At 38.7% G+C, this 21,011-nt stretch overlaps 1 protein-coding gene across 13 annotated transcripts in view; it reads right to left on the reverse strand.

Annotated features, from left to right (window-relative positions):
- CDH12 (cadherin 12) overlaps positions 1–21,011 on the reverse strand; it is a 564,885-nt gene that overhangs the window by 232,792 nt on the left and 311,082 nt on the right. Inside the window, exon 1 of one of the 13 annotated variants that reach the window (XM_048047685.2) lies at positions 2,657–2,790. The exons of 11 other annotated variants lie outside the window; for them this stretch is intronic. The gene's annotated coding sequence lies outside the window, so the exon portion shown is untranslated. Of the gene's footprint in view, positions 1–2,642; positions 2,791–21,011 lie in introns of those variants that run through there. One more of the 13 variants, XM_048047683.2, reaches the window with a different exon arrangement.

Here is a 21,011-nt window from a genome sequence, read left to right on the forward strand (position 1 = left end):
TTATATCTTCTCTGGACAGGAATTATCATTATGTGATCATGCTCATTTGGGGCCATTAGCTTCTCTTTCCCCTTTTTTTGAATAGTGAGGAATGAAAGATGGTTTAATTATAGCACAAGGAAATTACCTCCCTTTTCGTGGGGGAGGAGGGGAGAAGATGGTGTTATAATCACAATACAATGCTGAGACTGTAGGATATTACCTTAAAATATTTATTCTCAGTTACTTTCTCAGTTCCATTTCCATTTGTAATAAGTACCATGTTTAAAAGACATTCACATATACAGAATCACAGTAAAAGAATTTGGAAGCTAGAAGGTACAGGCTTCACATCTGAAGTTCACAGAGTTGCGTTTTCTCTAATCACTGCAATTTGTGATTCATGATCAATGTGAGCATGTGTAGTATTAACAGTCTGTTAAAAATGGCATATTAAAAATGTAAACTCTTAAGTGTATCGTTACCTAAATAAATGATACGTATTCATTCATGTTTAATTGGTCTCTTTACAAGCATAGCCAACTAGCCCATGGTCAGCTATCTCGAGAACCATCTATACTGATTATTAATCAGCTTGCAGAAGACCTGTATTTTTTTTTTTTTTTCTATTCATGAGGGCACTTCTGAGAATAATAATTACACTACTTAGCCTTTACCTAGTGCATCTCATCTTTCAAGTGCTTCACAAATATTAATTCACTAATTAATCTTTCCAACAACTCTGATTACTCCCATTTTACAGATGGAGAAGCATTAACAGAGAGGGCAAGTGACCTGCCTGAGGACATGGAGAGTAGAGAAAGGGGAGAAGACTGAGGGGAAAGAGGCTTATAACTAGAAAGAAATGAAGGCAAATGGGACAAATAAGATGACGGTTCAGCAAATAATCCTAAAACCCCACTAAAGAATTTATCATTCCAGAGGAGGGCAGCCCTATGGTGCATTATGCAGTCACTCAATATTCCAAAAGATCCACAAATCATACAATGGAACTGACAAATAAAACATAATGTGCACTTAAACAAACAAACAAACCAACAAACAAACAAAAAAAAAAACATGCTGTCATTTCTTAGATACTGGCAAAATCATAAAAGTAACCATGAGCCCAAAACTAAGGTCAGGAAACTAGAAAATCTGAATTTATTGGCCATCTTGTTTGTTGTAGGGCTATCCGTTCTCAAAATTGGATCAACTAAATGCAAAGGCTGCCCAATGCTAGTGGTATAAATTCAGTTAGGATTTTTATGCCTGGTTAATTTTGCATCCTGGGAGGCTCATTGAAAGCATGCTATCTGTAAGACTAGATCTCAGATAAAACTATACGGAACAAAACAGATTTACTTCTTAAACCTTGCTTTGCTTTCCTGCTTTCAAAATAACCTCTCCTTAATCCTGTAAGTACCCCACATTTTTTTTTTCCAAGTTTTACAATAAAAAATTCCTTTTAACCAGATCTCCCGTGTGATTGCAGAAAGACATTTCTGCATTAGGAGTACAGGGGAGCATGAGTTAATATTGTTGTATAGCAATGCTTGGAGGAAGACTTTTTTTCTTAAGGTTGTAAGAGATGCATCATTGCCTGGAATTTAGGACAGTGACTGGGGATGTGAGCTATCCAGGCTAAGGCCATGAACTGAATTAGTGATCTGAGTGCAAAAACTGTGCTCTGTGATGCAGCTGACAGGAACTTGAGGATTGGTCCTAGATTAGAGCAGAATCCCAACAAGTGTACTACCCATGTCTACCCAAATTAAAAAGCTCTAAATAATTAAAAATATATATATATATGCAAAGTACTTTATGTTCCTTGAAGACTGAAAACAACCTAAAAAAGTACCAAGACCTGCATGAATTTTATCATACAGACAAACAATTGGTTCAAATAGGGACCAATTTGTACCTCTTCAAGAAGTTTTGCTTTCTGCTCCACAAATAGCTCCACTACAAAAATTGATAAGGTAAATATTTGTTCCAGTTTCACTCTATGATATTATTATGACTGACATTATTTGTATAATACTGTATTGTGTTGATGAGGGACAACAGAATCAAAATGGTGAACAGTCACAAATATAAACGGTGAAGAGTCTCAAATATACTCATATATTCAAAACTTCCACACTACAGTAGTATACAAGAATACACAAATCTCTGGTAAGAATAAAGAGAGATTAACAACGCAAAAAACCCGACCTGTTAAATTTCAACCACAAACGAAACATACGTGCTATAAGGTCCACTGCTTGCAAGAGTGGGGTGCTGCCACGCTTGTACCCTCTCCTTGCCTCCCTCAAGTTTCCCCCTTGTCTGGACATGGCCTAAGAATGAAAAATATGTATTTACAGAATAAATACACCTATTCTGTATCTTGGAAAATTATCCACTTCCCAAGCCCTAAAACCATGAAAGCAAGTGATTATTCAGAAAAATAAAAAAAAATATATATATATATATATCTTCCTTCACTCCTACAAGATTTTGAAAGATCATAGTTCCCTTAGTTCTACACCCTCTGAAAATCAGAGAGCGTGTCCCCTTCTCCTTTGTCTTTGTTATTCCTGCCTGTAATTTAACAGCATCTTAAAAAGAGTATGATGTTTTCAGACTCCCACCCATGTTAGTGAATATTATGTACATACTTTCCAAAGCTGACCTTTCAGAAAACCCGGAATCACCAGGAGTGCAGGGTGTCCCTGGATGGGCCAGGCAGGGCCCATCCCAGAACCCCATCAGGAGCAGGGCACCGGGACAGGCCCAGCCCCAGGCACTGGGCATCTCCATGGGGCCAGGAGGGGCTGAGGCTGGGCTGGGCCATGGGCGGGCCTGGCTGGGCAGGGGCTTTGTTCGGGCCGGGCAGGGCTGTGGGGAGGTGGAGCCCAGCCCTGCTGCGGCCTCTATGGAGCAGGGCATGGTGGCCCCAGGGCTGCTGTGGGGCCTGGGCTTGGGCAGCGGTGGGGATGGGGGATTGGGGGGTGGGGGGGTGGGGCTGGAAGCACCCTTTGGGGCCATGATACAAGGTCAAAATGGAGCAGGTTGAGCAGGCTGGGCCCAGGGCCTTGTCCACATGAAAACTCTGGAAAACACTATTTGCTTATCTTCCCTGTGAATACATCTTTCCTAATGTATAGTCAGTTTTTTTCTTGTTCTGCTTTGTGTCCATTGTCTCTTGTCTTTTGGTCCAGTTTTGAGATGAGTCTGGTTCATCTCTATGCCCAACCTTTTGGTGGGCAGCAAGATCATCTCCCCTTAGCCCTCTCTCCTTAGAATGATAGAATCGTTAATGTTGGAAAAGGCCTTGAAGATCATCTCATCCAGCTGTCCCCCTACCACCAATATCACCCACTAAACCATGTCCCTAAGTACCACATCCAACCTTTTCTTAAACACCCCCAGGGATGGTGACTCCACCACCACCCTGGGCAACCATAGAATCATAGAATCATAGAATATCCTGAGTTGGAAGGGACCCTTAAGGATCATCAAGTCCAACTCTTGATACCGCACAGGTCTACCCAAAAGTTCAGACCATGTGACTAAGTGCACAGTCCAATCTCTTCTTAAATTCAGACAGGCTCGGTGCAGTGACCACTTCCCTGGGGAGCCTGTTCCAGTGTGCAACCACCCTCTCTGTGAAGAACCCCCTCTCCCATTGGAACCCATTCCAATCAACCCTAATTCTCTCAGTCTTTCCTCCTACGTTATGTTCTTCCACTTTCTTACTACCTTGGTGGCCCTTCACTGGACTCCAACCAGTATATTCACATCTGCGTGGCACTGGGAGCCCAGAAATGGACACAGCACGCCAGATGGAGTCCCACCAGTGCCAAACAAAGGGGAAGGATCAATTCCCTTGACCTGCTGGTATTGCTTTTCCTAATGCAGACTGGGGATGACAGTTGCCCCCTGGGCACATTGTTGTCTGGGTTCAATTTGTTGCAGAAAAGGACACTCAGCTCCTTTTCTGCAACGCTGCTTTCCAGCTGGTCCTCCCTCAGTACATACTGGTGTGTGGGGTTACTGCTACCCAGGTGCAGGACCTTGTGCTTGCCTAAAGCATGGTCTCATTTTGTTCCTTGAGCCTCACGGCCTGAAAGAAGCTTCATGCCTCATGGCTCAGGCTGGGGCACTGTGGCCATGTGGACACTGAGGAACTTACAGTCCACAATGAATTTCAGCTCAAAAAGGATGAGACAGAGTTTATTTACATGTGTCCAGAATTATATTTGGAGTCTTCTGAGCAAGGAAAGAGCTCAGAAGTACTGGTTATAGAAACTTAATTACTGTTTTAGGAACTGAATTCTTTTAAAAGGTGATTATTATTTATTTATTTCATTTAAAAACTAGACAGCGCTATGCAGTGCAGTGCTGTAAGTTAAATTGTAAGATAAAAGTGGTTATCGAGGTATGGCACATACTGGTATTTAAATATTGAGACCTAGTAAAATAGCTTTAAATATCAGCTTATCTTTAATTAAAATTTGTTAATGTAATCTGAATGTTGCTGATGCTAATATTTTCAAGTATTAAAGGATATTCTAGGCTAGGCAGTAAAGTGTCAGTTTTATTTTTCTAGCCTTCTTTATGTTAGCATAGGCTTTACCTTTGTATTCTTCAAGAAGGAAATGGTATGTACATATTTTGGATGTCGTCTTTTATTGCTTAATTAAAGCTATACAAAATGGAATAAAGTAAACTCTCTCTATCACACTGACATTTGCACAGCAGCACATTTGCCATCAACCAAAAACATATTTGTTCAATATCATTAATGATATAAAAGATACAAGTTATATATTTATGAGGAATATTAATAATGAAATATTAATTTGTTGAAGAAAACACAGTATTAATAATAAATAATCCCTATCTCTATGACCATGATACTAGGATGATATTGCTCTAATTTGATTTCAAAAATAATTAAATACAGACTTACACTCACAGAAAAACTCTACTGCCTTGTAAACAGTGGTAAAATACACATCTCAGAACAGCCTCTAATCAAGCACCTGCAGAAGAAGTGTGTTGTAACAACAAATTAATTTCGCTGAATATCGTTGAACTGAGGTGAATTCTGAAAGTGCTATTTCTTCAGAGAGAGTTCTATTTTAATAAAATAGATGTGAATGTAGAAGTCCAAACCAAAACCTGAAAACAAGAATAGAAGAAAGTCTCTGCATTTGTCATTAATTTTCTAATTTAGGCAAAAATATGTGTGAGGTTAATCATAAATCCACGCACATTACTGTAAGAATCCTCTTCAAAACAGAGAAAAAATAATAATGAAATAATGGCTAGGATGGGTCAGAAAAAATCCTGTATCTGAGTGTAACTATGGATCTCTCGTATCAGAGATTCACATGCAATGTCATCAGCAACTGACAATCTCTAAAAGTATATGCTATTGTTCTTCCACCAGGTTTTTACAGTCCTTTCTGTGAGTCTCCAAATAAGTGAAACGCTTATACAAGTGACCGTTCTAAATAGTTGTGTAGCTTTTCAAGTGTTTTGGCTTTCCCATTGTTTATGCCTACATTCACCTCAACTCTTCATTTTTTAAACTTTCTCAGTTGGTAAGTTATCTTCCTTTCTGTGTGCACAAAAAAAATCCCCCATCTTTTTCTGAACTGCTTTTTGAAGCGATAATGCTATCTCTTTCTATGCCTCATTCTCAATACTAGTGGCATATTTCCAGTCACTTCCACTTGGCACTATATACGTTAGTAATCTTTTAATGCTGATCCCATACCACAAAGCTCAAGAGTATCATGTTTCGTAAAACATCAGATGCAAATATTCATGCAAATTGTTTTATCCTCAATAGCAAGCAGACTGGGAATGACTACAACTCACACAGACATATCTGAGTCGGTCCTAATTAGCTCAAATACTGGTAACAGCATAGCAGGGCACAATGAGCTAACTCCAAGCTAGCTGCCCAAACACATTCTTTACAATAGCACACCCAGCAAACAATAGCTCTAAGACCAAAGGAACGGTGCAAGACATGCCCTTCGTATCCCACAAAAAAAAATAAAAAAATGCTACGATTCATTTCACTACAGTCACAAATAAAGTTGTTCCAGTGAAGATTACAGGGGAGATTATTTACATGAAATTTGTAGGCCAACAGATTGAGGGACAGACCTTGCATATATTTATTTAAAAGAATATTTTTATTTGTTCAGATGAGTCAAAAAAAATTCAATGAAGTCATTAAATCTCATCTTAACATTTCCAAGACTGACTTCTAAATCGTAGTCATGTTTATAACCATAGTTTACTGAAATTACTTATGAATCAAAACTCTTGAAAAAGTGAAAAATACATGGATAATACATATATACATGTAATTAAAATTAGAAACTTATTAATAACTCATTGCTAAAATATTTATGTGATTATATATATACATATGTATATGTACATGGATTTATTTATAAGAAAAGATAGCATACAATATTGTAAAGAAAACCAAAGTATTCAGAAGTTTTCAGAAGGTCTGCTTTGGTGCAAGCCTATAGATTTTCACAACTTGAGAGTACCCTAGTAAAGAATGTTGCAACACTTCTGGATACCCTAAAGTATCATTAAACTGCACAAGACTCTCATGAGTGATTTATTTCATTGAGTTTGCACCATCGTAATTAACCACCAATCATAAGTAATTAAGCTAGTCATTTAGGCTACTAATGATCCATTATTAATTAAGAATATCAGGAAGGTTTTGTCCACATGAACACAGACACCTTTCTGAAAATGAGATTTATCATTCTTGGCTGGTGTGTATCTCTCCCCCCTTTGAATATGAAAAGATCATAGAACATTTGCTAAGATCAGATGCAAAAATTTTAGGCAGTTATTATTAGATGAGCAAAATCCCACCATTGCTTGCTATAAGCTTCCTTTAGTGTCAGTGTACAGAAAAAAAACACTTATTTTCTGAAAAGAAACATTCTGGTCAAGCATTTTGTTTTTGCCTGTCAAACTTTTACAGCTAGATTTCCTAGCTCATCGGGCAGACATTTCTGTAGAGTTTTTTGAGCTAATGTTATGCCATGTCACTTTACTACAATAATGAGGCAGTACATCTGCAGTACTAACTGATTTCAACTAACCAAAAGAATACCTGGTAAATAAATTTAAAAGTGCAAGCATAGGTATTCTCCTTTAAGATCCCAAACGCATCTTATAAAATACTGACATACTGAAAGTGTGTCATTTAGTTATGTAGATATGTCTTTTACAGATAGAAACCTCAGCATTAAGTTTCTTAACTTAGTTAATAGTATTTTTGTAAGTTTGTAGTAAAACTTTTACATAAATGGTCTCCTTATGTTACTTTTTTAAAATTTTGTTTGCTTTTATCAAAGCAGTCTTAGCCAGATTTGATCTGTTTGTAAATGTTTTTCTGTAACACAGGCTGGGGGAAGGAATAGAACATGAGGAATGAATCTACATAGATTTACTTTCATATCTAATATCTGTTATTTTACTAGTCACTAAGTCTTTTCTCACAGGTATGCTTTCATTACAGGATGCACTTTGAATATAAGATATCAGCCACTTTGCCCCTACTATTTCCACCTCTAACTAGCCATAAAGTCCTGCTACCTCTAAGGCAAACTGAAAGAGAGGTTCCATGGGAAGAGAACACAGCCTGGGTGAGTTGCTGTGCTCCTTTAAAAAAGGAGGCTTATGCTACAATACCACCACAGGATAAATCTGTTCATTTCATAAATGGCAGAAGGGAGGGAAAAGCTGGGAGAGATAGCTATCGTAATTTCACAGCAAAAAGTTCATGTCAGTCAGATGTAGATATATGATAGCTGTTCCTGTAAACAATATGGATATTCCACACTCATTTTTGAAATCACACTGTAAATGCCTTACCCTCAATTCGGTATACAGTGCAACTCCTGTAATTTTTCATACAGCAACAAGCAACGCAACAAGCAATTTCATTCCACTATCACAGTGGTTGCATATTCCACTTTCAAGGAAACAATAGCTGAGTGTTGTCAGATACATATTCTCTTACCAACAAAACAAAGAAACCTGACCTTTCCACTGAATGCAGTATCTTTCCTGCTGAAAAATTTGAGATCTACTCCCTATCACTATAACAGACATCAGAGGCCAACTAGAAAGCAAATACTTCATTAACTACACCACCCTTGCACCTGGGACTCGGAAATGTTCCAAATGCCAGTGATTCAGTCAATTAAAAAATTAAAGGTATCTTCACTACACTGAACACAGACACACGTCCACATTCATACAGCGGATATTTTCCATAACAAATACACTCTCTACAACTAGCTTTGACTTTGTGCCGTGCTTACCAATCAATGCAAAAGATCTCTTCTTAAAGATATTATGGAGGAATCTTTGACAGGAACAGTTCCCTCTGAGAACAATGAAGGAAGCCATGCAGTATGATATGAACCTGTAATATTGCACCTTGCATGCAAAGGTATAATTCTGCTGAAAACTAAAATTATAAGTAGTTGAAATGTAATGATTTTTATCTTCAGACAAAACTGAAAAAGTACCTTGAAAATTCTGAAATAAGGTATTTTAAAACATTTTTTCCTGATAGATCACAAACTTATGCAAAGATAAGACCTTTTCTGGTTCAAACAGAACCTAATTTTGAAATTTTGAAACCTTGAAATAAAACTCAATTTGTCTTGTATGCCAATGTACAGCCAGTTTAAATAAATAAATAAATAAATAGCCCTACTAACAATTCAAAATTGTTATTTTGTTAATAATACAGGGTATTTAAATATAGGTAAGAAATACCACAGTTTTGATATTGTTTTTGTTTTTTAAAAGCAAGTAATTTCTCTTGAATATTTCAATGAACACTCAGCAAAGAAACAATGCAGAGACTCTCTGTGAAATAACTGAGGCACAAGTCATGCTTCTTCATTAATCAACAGTTGAGAAAGATGGGCAAGGCAAGGTAGCAAAGATGGGGAGAGATGTTAAAACAATATCTTGTCAATATCTTATTTTCTGAGCAAATTATCCATGCCAGCTATGTGACAAAGCAGCAACAGAAAATAAGTGGTATGCCTGGCTTGTTATTACGACAGCTGTTACCTTTACTGAAACTAACATGATTTTATTTTTTTGTGCCATTTCATAAAGTAAATACTGTCATCCCAGGGAATTCAGGCTTGCATGCAAACTTTAAATAAATACATTAATAAGAGTTCTTCTGTCAAAAATATACTTCTAAATTAAAATGCTTGGAAAAATGATTTTCTCATATTTTCTTCTGACAAGTTAAGAGTATCTGAATCTCCAATGTTCGCATTTTACTATGTTAATGTATTTTTTATATTTGATTTTTTTTATGTATTGCATTTTTTGTCACAATTATAAACAATTTAAAAAACAGTAATTGAAATACAGTGGGCTTAGCTTTATTTAGTTAGTTTAGTTTCTTTACAAAAAAAAAAAGATGACAAATTTTGGCTGATTTCAATTAAGATTTTTCTTAAGTGATTGTCTTGAAATAAAAGAAGCAATTTTGACTACAAAGACACTCATGGCTAAATTCCCATTTACTTAAATAAAGTCAGATTTTCATATTTTTATGCTTATGCTATTTTATCTTTGTATGTCCTTCTCTGTAAGCACTAGGCACAGAGCAAATGAAGTCAGTGGAATTAAACATAGATGGAATTAGCATTAACATGGTTTGCTGTTGTTTACCCCAACAATACAGTATGGCTATGTGGAAATAAGAAGGTTATAATGAGAGCAGACTGTGGAACAACATGAGTTCATTCTCATAATGGTGATTGTAATAATGTTAATGGGTCACTTTGCAAACACAACCCATCCCATTGCAATTTAAGGAATTTAATAGTATGTCCATTCCCAGATGCAATTTATTTTTCTTCTTACTGTATTAATTAATTCATGCATTATATGCAAATCTAAAAAGAAGACAGTACACCTCATACTGATTACAATTTCTGATCTCCCCATCTGTCACTGTGTAATGTATGAACTAGTAGATACATAATAAAACCTCTGTATATAAAATCATCTCAGTACTGGTATTCCATTTCCAGTTCCTGATGTTGTTTTGCCAGGTACGTGAAGAAGAAGAAAATCAGGAATAGTCAGCACGGATTGACCAATGGGAAGTATGCTTGACCAACGTGATAAACTTCTACAATGGAAGGACTGGCTTGGCAGATGAGAGAAGCGCAGTGCATTTTGTCTTCCTTGACTTCACTTCACTTAAGGATCTATGGGATCCTCACGGAGAAACTGATGAAGTGTGGCTGGATGTGTGAGGTGAATTCAACACTGGCTGAATGGTTAGACCCACAGGGTGGTGATCAGGGGCATGAAGTCTAGTTGGTGGCCAGTAACTAGCATCGTACCCCAGTGGTCAACACTGGATCCAAACCTGCTCACCATCTTCAATCATGAGCTGGATAATGGGGCAGAGTGTTCTCTCAGCAAGTTTGCAGATGACACAAAGCTGGGAGGAGTGGCCGGTAGACCAGAGGGTTGTGCTGCTATCCAGAGGCACCTGTACAGGCTGAAGAAGTGGGCAGGCAGGAACCTTGCAAAGTTCAACAAACTGAAGTGCAAAGTCCTGCACCTGGAGTGGAACAATCTCCCGCACACTAGTACATGCTGGGGACCAACCAGCTTTGCAGAATGGATAGCTGGGGAAAGCAATTTTGAAAAAACCAAAAAAAAAAAAAACAAAAAAAAAAAAAACCTAGGGGTCCTGGTGGACAACAAGTGAAACACGAGCCAGCACTGTGTCCTGGCAGCCAAGAGCAGTGATGGTATCCTGGGCTGCATTTGACAGAGTATTGCCAGAGTATTTGACCCACTGCCAGAGGGTCAAAGGTAGTGATCCCTTTCTTTTTTCAGCCCTGGTGAGGCCAAATCTGGAATACTGTGTCCAGTTCTGGGCTCTCCAGTACAAGAGAGAAATGGTGTTACTGGAGAGTCCAATGAAGATGGTTAAGGAACTGGAGCAAATCTGCTGTAAGGAAAGGCTGAGAGAGTTGGGACCGTTTAGCCCAGAGAAGAGAAGGTTCAGGGCAGAATCTCATCAATGTACATAAATACCTGAAAGGAGCGTGTAAAGAAGAAAGAGCCAGGCTCTTTTCAGTTGTGCCCAGTGACAGGATAAGAGGAATGAACTGGAACACAAGAGGTTCCCTCCGAACATCAGGAAGTACTTTGCTGTGCAGGTGACCCAGTCCTGGCACATGTTGCTCACAGAGATTGTGGAGTCACCCTTCTTGGAGATCTTCAAAAGTTGCTTGGACATGGTCCTGGGCAACCTGTTCTAGGTGTCCTTGCTATAGCAGGGGGTTAGACCAGATGACTTTCAGAGCTCCCTTCTAACATACACCATCCTATGATTCTTTGAATTTTATGTATTGATGAAAATCTCTCCATAAATGTGACTCAAGAAAATGGAGGATCAGAGTGTTAAAATGCTTCCATTGCGCTGACGCACAAAAATATCACATTGTTTGCTTCATTTAACATTGACTTTGGCAGAAGGAAGGACCTCAGTTCCTATATAGATTGAGATTTAACAAGAGCTTTTCATACCTAGATAGTCAGTTTCAACAAAGAGATAAAGCAATTACCAAAAATAACACAAGGAAGATTGACAAAAGCACACAGAAATTGTACGCTGCCATGTGTAATTTTTATAGGACCAAAGAATTTGGTATTTATGTATCCATAAAGCAGGGATATCTTACAGGGTTAAAATAATGCAGGGTTAAAATACTAGCAGCTGGATGAAGAAGATTAATTTAAATTTGAAGATCCTTTCAGCTGTGGCCCAGGAAAAGGACCTGAATTACATCATTCAGTACTGTAGCTATCTGCAGCAGCAAGAAATGACAACATGACATTTTTAATAACGTTGCAGAAGTGGCAAGCATGAAGCTTTCAAATACAGGAAGGTTTTAGGTCTTGAGGCAGCAGCATAAGTAAAGCAAGGACAAAACACCGTTTGAACATGTTCAATGTACTCCAAAACTATTATTCCTTAAAGTAAATAGGATGTCTGTGCTAGTCTCCTGCAGTTTTACTGTGTAGTTTTTTGTTGTTATTTGATGTTTCAAAAATCATTGGGCAGTGACTGAAACCTAAATAATGTATATTCACCCTACAAACTCTATCCATGTATAACACAAAGATATTTGATTTGATAGTCTTCATTTGCTACAATACTCAATAATCTGTGAAGTAAGTTATATTAAGCCATTCTTTTGCTTTTTTTGACTTAAAAGAAATTCATGGGACCGGCACAGGGAGGATGTAGCCAAGCTGAGTAGTTCTGCTTGGCTCTGTAGTTCTGCACTTAGATCGCTATCAGTGGCCCAGCCAGCAAGCTCAAAGTTAGCTTTGGTTTATTTGTAAAGCTAGCTTTGATTTATTTGTCAAGAGGCGTGTTTGCATTTTAAGCTGAAAAAAAAGCTGCTCAGCTTTTGCATATGAAGACATGCATCACTTTCTATATTCCATCTAGGTGGCCTCAGGAGCAAGCAGAAGCTTTTCTTTACTAGGCATCATTTTAATTGTCTTACGTTTCAACTTTGTTGGATTCAGCTGACTTGATGCTGCTCCTAAAATTAGCATTGCAGTTGGTTTTAATCTGGCATCTTTAAGCTACTTCTGTATGAGGGGACAGATGAACACTCTATCATCTTACACCTTAAATTGGGGTCCACTGATGATCCAGACAGAGAAATGTTCTGACACTTCCAACACGTGTGCTAAATGTAATCCTATAATCTGAAAATATAGTAAGCACTTGAACTTAACTTAAGTGGATCAGCAGCCTTAAAGGCTGCTGGTACTATACCTGGGGTACTAAATTAAGCAGTGTCCAGTGAACACTATGCACATACATTCATACTGTTAAATCATTAGAACAGTTTCTGGCATGCTTGTGGCCTCAGTGTCTTCTTGCGAGCATTCCCATGCATGGCTTAGGAGGTGGCAAAGACCAACAGGCAGTTTGCAGGAGACCATCTTTTTTTGGAAGCTAAGAGGGTATACTTGCAATGATGTAAGCTGTTCTCTGCTGATTAGCCTGAGTGCCAAAGAATGATCCTGCTGTGTTTCATTTCTTGATACAAACATAGCCAAAGTGAGTAAGAACTGTAATGAAGACTTCTAATGATGTCCCATCAAGCTATCATGTAACTTATCCATGTTATATAAACTTTGGAGAACATAAAAAACTTCTGTCCTACATGGTTGTTGCCAGGAACATACCTAAAGCCCCAGTATCACTTATGAAGATAGACAGACACATGGAAAATTCTTAGTAATCCCAAACAAGTGAGCAATCACCACTAGACACAGATGCCGTGACATCACGATTGGAAATTACCTTGTAGTAAGTAGCAAATTTGCATGTTGTTTAATATAAGAAATCCACCAAACTATGGAAGGCTGACATTTACAACACAAAGGAGAAGCAAAGAGTTTGTACCATTCACACCATATGTCTTGCATGTATTCTCAAGCTGCTGAAAAGCTCTTTATATTGTTCAAGGCACTTTTTGCATTAATGATCTCCAGCTCTGACTGGTCTTTCTGAAAGTAGACTACCTCAAAATATGATGGTTTGGGGCTGCCAAATCCTGCATTTCTCCTCCATATAGACAAGTGCAGATATGCCGTTCAGTCTTAAATTCAGTTCCCAGAATAACTCATTTCCATAATGGAATGAGGTTTGGGTGTTCTTTTTCCCCCACATTGTCCAAAAATCTATTTTATAGATGGCAAACCCCGTGTCTGTAAGTCATTAAGGGGAAAATGACTAAAAAGATCAATTCTCTCTTTGTTGTTTGTTTTGTTGATGCCGTTTGTTTTGAAATCTTCAAAGAATGTTTCGTTCTTGCTAACTGCTGTTATTACTGATTTCCATCCCATTAGTCAAGGGAGATGCCACGTCTCATAATGAAACAAAAGCACAAACCCCTGCAACTGTTTGGTGTTTTAGTGTGGCAGACAATATTATGCAAAATGTTAAAACATTTTCAGATGACTAAATGCCAGATCCAACTCTTCTTAACATACGTCAGAAAACTCCCATTGATATCAATTGATTTTGGATCAGACCCAAAACAAGTTAAGAATATAGAGGAGTGTCAACAGCCGATCTGTATTCACTGTTATTTTCTAACTATTTTAAGATGGAAAATAACTAGGTGAATTCTTGAAACAATACCTACCACAGAACATTAGATTAACATATGGGTTTGAACTAAGAAGAGTTCCAGTGCTATTTGCACATCTTTCTTTACAGAAAGACATCACTTTCTGGAAAAAAAAAAAAAAAGGCAAAAAAAAGACATTAATTTCAGTTTCTTGATTACAGTCATGTTCTTGACATTGGTAAGAAATTAACTAAGTATTAAATTAATGCTAGAAAATTCTGCTGGTAGAACTAGCATTTTCCACTGTATGGTGAAAACATTTCAATGCCAAACAATTCCACATTTCATGATGAAAGTGTTATTTAATATACACTTTTGCCTCACTCTGGAAATTATTTGGGCTTTCAAGGTGGGATAAATATTGATTTCTTTCACAATAGACTTTTTAACTGTTAGGGTACTAGAAACCCTAGAATTAGTACTATGAAAAACTCAATTTCTGTTGCTTAGGAAATATGGCATTTCAACACTTATCTTTTTGCTCAAGGCAGAGAAAGAAATTGAATGTTCCACTTTCTGAAGCATTTTAGGAAAATCAATATTTAACAAACTACAGTATTCTGAAGTACCTAAAATTTCATTTTGATTCAAACCCAAAATACTTCATTTTGAATCTGTTCATTAGTGAAGCTAGTCTCTTTTGGTACTCCTCACCCTCCCACCCCCCCACCCCCACCCCCCACCCCCCAGGAAATACAGTTTGGGAGTTAACACCTTTACCTTTATAAAATGTAACCAAGATCAAATGCCCATAAGCACACATAGAGAAAGAGAGAACAGATTTATATGATCTTGCTTAAATTTGTTAGAATGAAATGCTTTTTTTTTTTTTTTAATATATATATGCTTGTGTTAAAATGAAAAGCAATATGTGTGTGGAAAACCTTTAGTGACAAATTTATTGCAATAGAAATTTTGGTCTGCAGAAAGTGAAAATTACTTGCAATCCTAATTGTTATCTGCAAGATTTTATTTATTTATTTATTTATGTTTTTATTTTGTGTGTGTGTGTGAAATAGATTTCTAGAATGAGACACTGGAAATTCATATTGTATTCCTGGATATCCCACTGGCTTCTCGGATATTTTAGATGATCTATTTTTCTTTTTGACTAAGTTTCTCCATTGCAGTGAAATACTTTTTATAATTACCTACAATTTTTTAAATAAATGTGTTAAAATTGAAGTGTTGTTATCTAGGTAGGCCTAGGTCTATGTGACATATACATATTGATTTCTATGATGGACTTCATTAATTTTAAAATCTTATTAATAATAGATTGTCGCTACTGAGAACATTAAAAATATGCATTTGCTTCAAGCAGTTTTGCTTAACATTTGACAAGACTCTTCCAGCTAACTGAAAAGATTGTTAAAAAAGAAAAAATGAATACTAGTATAAATGACTGCTATCAGCCTTTGGATTTTATACTCACAACAGAATCTGCCCTATCAGTCTACAAGTAGCATCTCTAACTGCAATCTGCTTCTTTGGAGTCAGGCTGTGCTTTGAACAGCTGACTCCCTTTTCAGGGTCACTGCCTGCTAAAATAGCCAGTCTTGTGTTGGAAACACTATCAACAGCCTATTGATTATTTTCTGGAAATTCACGAGGGCATCACCCTAACAGTTTACAGAAAAAAGAAAAAAAAAAAAGGAAAAAAAAAAAGAAAAACAGCAACAACAACAAAAACACCTCCTTGTATGCTCTTGGGGATATTCTACAGTGTAATAGTCTCACAACAGTTTTATTTCAAACCAAAACATCACCATAATGCCAGGCAAATTGGTCCACTAAACATTATGAAATCCCTTTCTTTGATGATATTCCCCTGCCAACTGATGCTGTAATAATATAACATAACATATTTATCAGACAAAAAGAAACATTTCCAGTGTAAAAGAAATATTATAATTACTTAAAATGTGAACTTTAAAAATGTGTTCCTCTCAGACTGCAACTTTATTCTACTTTATGCTAGCTAAATCTCAAAGGCCAATGTCACAAATTTTCTTGCAACATCATTTTCAACTGTGCAACTCTACAGAATCAATTATTACACAGAACAGAAAATTATACAATTACAAAATATATATATATATAAGTATAAAACAATTTAGCTGTGTATTTCTTGAATTAAGTTGTCAAAAATGGAGGAGATCTAGGAAAAGGCTAAATGAAGCATGTTTCCAGTCTAAACAGAGGGGTACGGTATTCAGGGAAAGACTCCTAATCAAAAAGTGTTCCAGAAGTCTCATAAATTCCTGTGTAAAGTGTCTGGCTTGAAGCAAGACATGGAGAGTTCTAGAACTCATGTGGTGACAGGACGAGGGGGAATGGGCTAAAGTTGCACCAGGGGAGGTTTAGGATGGATATTAGGAAGAACTTCTTTATGAAAGGGTTGTTAGGCATTCGAATGGGCTGCCCAGGGAAGTGGTTGAGTCACCATCGCTGGGGGTCTTTAAAAGACCTTTAGATGTAAAGCTTAGTGATATGGTTTAGTGGAGGACTTGTTAGTGTTAGGTCAGAGGTTGGACTAGGTGATCTTGGAGGTCTCTTCCAACCTAGATGATTCTGTGATAATTCTGAACGCTGCCTGCTATGGATTGCTCAAACACTTTCTGCTCTGACAGGAAAGGTAAAAACAAAATTTATAAACTAAACAAGGAACATAAAAGGAACATTGAAGATTTTTTTCTCATGGATGTTTCCTATCCTCCTGCTTTTGGCAAAACTTAGTTTTGGAATACATGAAAAATCCTGACAATTGCTCATAATTTGCACATTCAGTACTCCAGATAGAAGGAAGACATTTCTGTTCTGTCTCAGAGACTTACAGACCTATGATTCAGGGAAGAATTGAGTAACATGCTTATGTCTTCTCTTCTCCTGGGGGCACTGAGCCATAAAGCATTTTTGAATGAAATATTTGACAATCAAAATTGAATATTTGCCTTTAAAAAATCTTAATTAAAACAAAAACAAAAACACAGATATATTAATACCTTGAAAAAAAAATAAAAAAAATAAAAGTAATGATTTTGGGTGACCAACCAGAGACTTTACAGTGATCAGAATTTCCCTTCAGGGACAGAATTCTGATCTGGAATTTAGTGCTCCTCAAAGCACAGAAAATTAGAAAAAGTAGAAAACCATAAACAGTAAAGACTTAAAAATGTCCATGTAAATCTACACTTCCCCTTTGGAATGTGACTACAAGTCCAAGTGTCACACTGAAAACAAAATTTGTCCAATAAAAGGAAGTGGCTTATTGCATTTTACCCCAGATGTCAGTCAGTTTGAATATTAGTATTATAAAAATTATGGGATCATGTTAACCTCAGTGAAGTAGTGTTTTATTTTAACTGCTTTTGTAAACTCATAAAAATTTCAAAGTAATCATTCAAAATCTTACCCATCGTGCCTTTGAAGCAAACCTAGTACGGTGCAAAGAAAGCATTACAAGAACAATCGGTGACCAAGCAGATTTGACAAAAAACAGGATGTAGGATTATCTTTGATAGTTCAGACCATCTTAAAAGGATTCAATAGAAAAGACATACTAGGCTAACACAGCTATGGAAAAGCAGAGGATAAAAGCAAAACCCTAAATAAATACAGCAGATCCTTTTGCTTTTATAGGCTTTTATCCTAAAGGCATTTGCAAAGTTTGGAGCATGAAGTGCATTGTCAATGTACTCGAGCACTGACAAGAAGATAATGTGGAAGTCTGAAGTGTGAGTGCTAAGGATACCAGCCCTTAAGTAATATCAGCTTTAAATACTAGGTTAAGGGTGTGAAGTCCTAAGAAGCATCCAGTCTTGGATACTTGCTCTAAAAAATAAATAAAAATAAATAAAAACAACTTCACCCCCCCCCCCCAAAAAAAAAAAAAAAGACAAATAGGTGTGTATACATACCTGTACAGTACCAGTACACTGGCAGGAATTCAGTGGGATGAGGGGATGGCACCAACAGTGTATACTGTATCCCGCATGCTTCAAAAATATGAAGACAACCTCTCTGCTCCGCTACAGGCCTGTGTCTCAGCTGTGGAGAAACTGTCCGAAAGACTTGACCACCTTGTAGAAAGAGCATATCCCTCCTCATCCAGACGGAGTGATATTTCAGCCATTAAGAATTAGTGTTTTCCTGCTCAAGAGAGAGAATATCCAAGACGCACACCATGGGGCACCTTGTGGTTTTATCTGCGTGACCACGGGGAAGATATGAGGAAAGGGGATGGTGTACCTACTTCAACCCTAGCTGCTCGTGTACATGAACTGAAAGGAAATACAGCAGAAAGAAGAGAGGCTCCTAAGAAAAATGCTGCTCCAGTTTCTGTTGGGCAGTTCCCCAGAGGCAGTAGAAGGGCTGATGTTATTCTTGACCCCGATGAAGGGACCTCTGCTTCTCATTTACAAAAATTAAATGGCAGATACTCCAACCAGGACTAGAGGGGCCCTGCCTCTGGCCAGGTAGAGGAGAGGGATAACCAAATTTATTGGACTGTGTGGATCCAATGGCCTGGCATATTGGAACCACAAGAATACAAAGCTTTAGTGGACACTGGCGCACAATGTACCTTAATGCCATCAGGCTACCAAGGGACAGAACCCATCTGTATCTCTGGAGTGACAGGGGGATCCCAGCAATTAGCTGTATTGGAAGCTGAGGTGAGTCTAACTGGGAATGAGTGGCAAAAGCATCCCATTGTGACTGGCCCTGAGGCTCCATGCATCCTTGGCATAGACTACCTCAAGAGAGGGTACTTCAAGGATCCAAAAGGGTACCGGTGGGCTTTTGGCATAGCTGCTTTGAGCACAGAGAAGATTAGGCAGCTGTCTACCCTGCTGGGCCTTTCAGAAGACTTCCGTTGTAGGATTGCTGAAGGTTGAAGAACAGCAGGTACCAATCGCTACCACAACAGTGCACCGAAGGCAATATCGCAACAACTGAGACTCCCTGATTCCCATCCATGAGCTGGTTCATCGGCTGGAGAGTCAAGGAGTGATCAGCAAGACTCGCTCACCCTTTAATAGTCCTATATGGCCAGTGCGAAAGTCTAATGGCGAGTGGAGGCTAACGGTGGACTATTGCGGCCTGAACGAAGTCACACCACCGCTGAGTGCTGCAGTGCCGGACATGCTAGAACTTCAGTACGAACTAGAGTCAAAGGCAGCCAAGTGGTATGCCACAATCGATATTGCTAATGCATTTTTCTCCATCATTCTGGCAGCAGCATGCAGGCCGCAGTTTGCATTCACTTGGAGTGGCATCCAATATACCTGGAATCGACTGCCCCAGGGGTGGAAACACAGTCCTACTATTTGCCATGGACTGATCCAGTCTGCACTGGAACAAGGGGGAGCTCCTGAACACCTGCAGTACATTGATGACATCCTCGTGTGGGGCAACACAGCAGAAGAAGTTTTTGAGAAAGGGAAGAAAGTAATCCAAATTCTCCTGAAAGCTGGTTTTGCCATTAAACAGAGTAAGGTCAAGGGACCTGCACAGGAAATCCAGTTCTTGGGGGTAAAATGGCAGGATGGACGTCGCCATATTCCGATGGATGTGATCAATAAAATAATAGCAATGTCTCCGCCAACTAGCAAAAAAGAAACGCAAGCTTTCCTAGGCCTTGTGGGATTCTGGAGAATGCATGTTCCAGGCTATAGTCAGCTTGTGAGTCCTCTGTATCGAGTTACTCGAAAGAGAAACTATTTCGAGTGGGGCCCCACGCAACAACAGGCTTTTGAACAAATCAAACAAGAAATAGCTCGTGCAGTAGCCCTTGGGCCTGTCCGTACCGGACCAGCTGTGCAAAACGTACTTTACACTGCGGCCGGGGAGCATGGCCTCACCTGGAGCCTCTGGCAGAAAACCCCAGAAGAAACTTGAGGTCGACCTCTGGGTTTCTGGAGCCGGGGCTATCGAGGATCAGAAGCCAATTACACCCCAACTGAAAAAGTGATACTCACAGCATATGAGGGTGTTTGAGCTGCTTCAGAAGTTGTGGGTACAGAAGCACAGCTCCTCTTGGCACCACGGCTACCTGTGTTACACTGATGTTCAAAGGGAAAATTCCCACTACACACCATGCAACTGATGCTATGTGGAGTAAGTGGATAGTGTTAATTACACAGCGGGCTCGAATCGGAAAACCTAATCGCCCGGGAATCCTGGAAGAGATCATGGACTGGCCGGAAAGCAGAGATTTCGGAGTGCCGACAGAAGAGGTAACCCGTGCTGAAGAGGCACCAGCATATAATGAGTTGCCTGAAGACAGAAAGCAGTATGTGTTGTTCACTGACGGATCCTGCCGTGTGGTAGGGAGCCATCGGAAATGGAAAGCTGCCGTGTGGAGTCCCACACGACGAGTCGTGGAGGCCATGGAAGCGGAAGGCGAGTCAAGTCAATATGCAGAAGTAAAAGCCATACAATTGGCCCTAGAAATTGCCGAAAGAGAAAAATGGCCAGTACTGTATCTCTACACTGACTCTTGGATGGTGGCAAATGCTCTGTGGGGGTGGCTGCAGCAATGGAAACAGAGCAACTGGCAGCGCAGAGGTAAACCTATCTGGGCTGCCACCCTGTGGCCAGATATTGCTGCTCGGGTAGAAAACCTGGATGTAAAGGTACGTCATGTAGATGCCCACATGCCCAAGAGCTGCACAACTGGAGAACATCAGAACAACGAAGAAGTGGATCGAGCTTCAAAAATTGATGTGGCTCAGGTGGATCTGGACTGGGAACTTAAGG

The sequence above is a fragment of the Anser cygnoides genome, chromosome 2, assembly GCF_040182565.1.
Source record: "Anser cygnoides isolate HZ-2024a breed goose chromosome 2, Taihu_goose_T2T_genome, whole genome shotgun sequence".
In the NCBI taxonomy this organism is placed as follows: Eukaryota; Metazoa; Chordata; class Aves; order Anseriformes; family Anatidae; genus Anser; species Anser cygnoides.